Source organism: Marmota marmota, unplaced genomic scaffold, assembly GCF_001458135.2.
Source record: "Marmota marmota marmota unplaced genomic scaffold, marMar, whole genome shotgun sequence".
Lineage (NCBI taxonomy): Eukaryota > Metazoa > Chordata > Mammalia > Rodentia > Sciuridae > Marmota > Marmota marmota.
In genome coordinates this window covers 3,061,439-3,066,415 of record NW_026000169.1, presented here as the reverse complement: position 1 = coordinate 3,066,415, position 4,977 = coordinate 3,061,439, and the positions used below count along the sequence as shown (strand labels likewise).

General features: G+C 41.2%; 1 protein-coding gene across 1 annotated transcript in view; it reads left to right on the top strand.

Annotated features, from left to right (window-relative positions):
- The window catches only part of Plbd1 (phospholipase B domain containing 1), a 67,846-nt gene that overhangs the window by 43,382 nt on the left and 19,487 nt on the right, over nt 1-4,977 (top strand). The window lies entirely within an intron of this gene.

The window sequence follows — 4,977 nt, the reverse complement described above, 5'->3', positions numbered from 1 at the left end:
AAAATAATACAAGGGGGAGAAATGAATGACAGTAGAGGGGGTAGAGAGAGAAGAGGGGAGGGGAGTGGAGGGGAGGGGGGATAGTAGAGGATAGGAAAGGCAGCAGAATACAACAGACACTAGTATGGCAATATGTAAATCAATGGATGTGTAACTGATATGATTCTGCAATCTGTATTTGGGGTAAAAATGGGAGTTCATAACCCACTTGAATTAAAGTGTGAAATATGATATATCAAGAACTATGTAATGTTTTGAACAACCAACAATAAAAATTAAAAAAAAAAAAGATGATTAAAATGACAAGTGGAAGAGACAGTGTATAGTTTCTCATTTTGTAATGATCTGGCCCATGAAACATGGAGGGCAGGAGAGGCTGCCACAGAACCTTTTGAAGGTTGGTGCAAAATAATTCAGGTGATTCAGACCACTATAATGTTTTATACATGGTTAATCAGTGTGTGGAGAAAAGATAGATATCCACTTTCAAGAAGAAAACAAAATGTCAAAAATTACTGATAAATTACTGTAGCACACCACAACTTTCTGTGTGCTCCTTGTCCTAGCCAGAATCCTTAAGGGATAATTGCCTAACAAGAACTGTCAGAAGTGCACTCTCCAAATTGTATTCCAGCACAGGAGAGTAGAAGGAGCTGTAGTAATCATGTTACGGAAAGCTTGGTCCTTGTCCCCAATACCAATCCAGTAACGAGGACACGGTTTTAAGAAAAAGAAGAAAGAAGGTTTATTCCTTTGCTAGCAAAGGAGAAGCACAGGGGACTCCACTTCTAGAGGCTGTGTTTTCGCCCATCAGGGAAGACAGGGCTTTAAAGGAAGTTCTTCAGAGGCTGCATTCCAGGAGTGCCCTGACAGGGGTCCCAGGTGCACCCTGATGGTGTGTGAAATTCACTTGCTAATTTGAGAGATAGTCTCTTCCTAGATCTTCCAGTGACATCTCCTTCCTGTGGTGGGTTGGTGCTCAAGGACAGATAACTTGGTCTAGGATGGGAAAAGGTAATCTTGTTCCCCATCCCCAGGCTAGGGAGCGGGGAGAGGGAGAAAAGAAAAATATATCCCTCTGGGTTGGGGACATAGCTCAGTTGGTAGAGTGCTTGCCTTGCATGCATAAGGCCCTGGATTCAATCCCCAGCACTGCCAAAAGAAAAAATTCCTTTTAAAATAGGCCTCAGAGCAGCCAGGGATATATTCAAAATTGACCACTGTTACAATCAATCATCATTACTACAAAAGGACCCGCTCCCTCTACTGCAAGTGAACTTGTTGAAGCCAATCTCGTTTTCTGTGTTCACCAGAACCTCAGTTAACTTCATAAAAACAGACAAGGTTATATGTATTTGGCTGGGAAGGGTTGATTTTTAAATTCCAAAGTCTTATCAGTTTGTTGGGCAAAACAGACCAGGGCTCTTCTTGTGAGGAATGAAAAACTTCTAGAACAAAGTTGTTCAAAAGCCATCTTCTCTGGAGTATCTGAAACCTTGGGCAAGTATTTTCTTGTAGGGTCATTGTCTATGTAAACAACTTGGTTTCAATAATTATTACAAAATTCATGGTCCCTTATAAGATATAGTAATTTACCAATGGAGGTTAGAATAAGAGGCAGAGAAGGAACTGATATGTTTTTAATCAAATCAGCACATGTGAAGATTTTTTTTATAGCATCTATGTACCATTTCTGGTAATTTCTTATCCCTGGCTAATTTGCTATCCCCTCCACCCTACCCCCATGAGAAAAATGTAGCAACACTGTTATTACTCGTAAAGCCCTGGCTGTCTGGAACCTGTTTGTCCTGAAACAACGTCCATCTTCTTGCCTCTGTAGTTCTCTAACACCATTTACATACTGACTCCTCAATGTCCATCTTGCCACCTGTGAGTACTGACTTCTAATGACTCACAGATCCTTATGATGCTTCATTAACATTGACCACAAATGCAGATCTTCCCACAGTGTTATGAATAATGTGAATGATAATTTGTTTTCCAGCTACTAAAGTTATATTTGGAATTTTATAGTGAAAATGTAGATCAGCCCAGTCTTCTCTAGAGCCTGTAATTATTGCCTTCTTTGAAAGAGATCACTTTGCATGCTGATCATTCCCCCAGCCTTCCATGCCACCACCAGTGGAACAGATAGGCGAGAAGCCTGTGGACAGAGCTGGAAGAGTTGTCTCAAACTCAGAAGGAAAATCCACCAGTTTACGTTGGCCCATGAGAGTAGGAAGTCACCTCATCAACTGGAGGCAAGGGAACTATAGCAAAGGGCTGTTCCTGTTACAGAGCAAGGTTCTCCAAAAGCCCCAGAGGGGCAGGCCAGCCCTCCACAGAGGGACACCACATGGCCCAGAGCCTACAGGGGTGAGAGGTGGAGCTCTCAAAGTGGAGTTCTCTTGTCTCCTCTGGATTACACTCAGATACAGTAGAAGGGATGTGGCTCTGCACTGAAAACAGACAGGTGAAAGCCCACACAGAGCCCAGTACATTCTGGAGCCCAAGGGCAGGAGGTGATTTTTGGTAACCTAGAGCCCTGAACATAAGAGTTACTTCAAATCATCTTGTTGCCACCATTTTGACAACTCAACCGTGCATCATCCTGCAAAAACTTTACTGAGAGCCTGCTGAGATCTGCTCTCAGGACCAAGCCATAGGCTTGAGTCCAGAGCTGCTCCTGGCATCTTGTTGAACCCATGTGTGGGTGGGGGCTGAGGGAAGGAGCTCCCAGAAACAGCCATGAGGCAGGGGCCCACATGGGTCCCTTACTGGGCTCAGAGAGCCTGACCCAGATGGCTCTGCTATCCTGGTCAGTCTTGGTCAGGAGAAGGGGATTTATAAATTTTTGAAGAGGAGGTTTATAAGATGGACTTAAAAGGGACACAGGTCAGCGCCTAGATGTCTGATATTGTCAGCCTGACTAGTTTCAGAGTGCTAGAGGGGGACTTAGACATTTTTTGGTTAGTTTATTTTATTTATTTTACTTTTTCATATATATGAAATATATATATGAATATATATACATATATATCCATGAATATATATAAATTGTTGGTGGGGGACTTAGACAATTTTGAGGAAGACATTTAAAAGCTGAATAGAGAAAGTCCCTAGCCCAGAGCTGAGGTTGGTATTGAAGTCATCAGCACCCGGTACACTTTGCTACACTTTTGATTGTCTCAGGGCATTGTATGTTCACCTGTTTTGATGAAATAATTTTCACAGGAGTTAAGGAAAAATTCTACCGCTTTTTTAGAACAGACTTAAAAAAATCAAATCTGTTAAGCACCCAATTTACCTTGAATCCTTCTGTTTCTTTGGCATGTGTATATTTCTCTATTTAGGTCTTAACATTGAGCAATATTTTATAGTTTTTAGTATACAGGATTTACATATTAGTCAGCTTTTCATCACTATAACAAAGTACCTGATGGTCTACTTATGAAGAAGAGGTTTTTCAATTCATAGTTTTGGAGGTTCAAGGACATGGTGTTGGCATCAGTTCAGTTTGTAGCTCTGTCATATCAGGGTGTATAACTATGACAAGAGTACTGTCAGTGAGCAATCTCAGCCCAAACCAGGAACAGAGAGGAACAGGGGATGGGTTCTGTGAGACCTGCTTTCAGAGGGCTTGCTCTCCGGTGACTAAGGATCTCTCGCTAGGCTCCTTCTCCCAAGGGTCCCACTTCTTCCCAATAAGAGCACCTTGCAGAACAAGCTTTCAATCCCAATAGACCCTTTCGGGACATTAAACCATATTTGAATCATACCTTTAATTAAATAATTTCCTAAATAATGTTTGATGCTTGTGTAATCTGAATTGGTTTTTATTCCTATTTCTAATTGTTCATTGCTTTATAAATGTATTAGTTAACCCACTGCTATGTAAAAATTACCCTAAAAGTTAATGACTTGAAACAATAATAATCATTGAATATCAGCATCCTGTGATTTGTGTGGGTCAGAAATTTAGATAGGGCAGAGGGAGTATGGATGGTTTGTTTCTACTCCATGATGTTTGCGGCCTTAGATAGAAGACTTGGGGATTAAGGACTGAGGGGCAAAAGGGCTGAGATCTCTGACAGCTTGACTGAAGCTGGAGGAAATTCCAAAGACACTCACATGTTTGAGAGGATGGTTCTGTAAACCGGTTCCTCTTCGCTGGAGCCTCTCCTTCAAATTGTTTAAGTATGCTTGTGACAAAGGACCTGGCTTCCAACAACAGATCAAGTGGTCCAAAAGAACAAGCCAGGAACAGTAATGCCTATTATGACCTAGTCTCGGAAGTCACAGGCTGTCACTTGCACTACAGTCTATTCATGAGAAGTAAGGTCTTCTGACTAGCCCACATTCAAGGGAAAAAAATATGGACCCACCTTTTCAAGAAAAAAATGTGCCAAAGTATTTGTGAAAATTTAAAAATCACCACAGTACAGGCCAGGGTTGTGGCTCAGTGGTAAAGCTCTTGCCTAGCATGTGTGAGGCACTGGGTTCAATTCTCAGCACCACATATAAACAAACGAAGAAAATAAAGGTCCATCAACATCTAAAAAATATGTTTTTTTAAATCACCACAATTTAGAGAGATGTTTTTTTTTGTTTAGTTATTTATCCTGAGAGCTCTCTAAATTAATTTATTAATTCTCATTACTTTTGTGTAGATTCCTTGGATTTTTCCTCCAATAATGACATCTCTGAATAAAGCAAGTTTTATTTCTTCCTTCCCTTGTAGAAGCTTTGGTTATTCTCTTGCATGATTGCACTGGATAACATCTTCACGATGGTATAGATGTCAAGTGGTGGGCATGGAAATCTTGCCTCATTCCTGATCTTAGGAGGGAAGTATTCAGTATTTTCAGCCTTAAGAATGATATTAGCTGTAGGCTTTTTGTAGCTGCCCTTTATAATGTTTAGAAAGGTCTGTTTTTCTTCCTACTGTGACTCCCCGCCACCCCCCCCCCCCCCCCC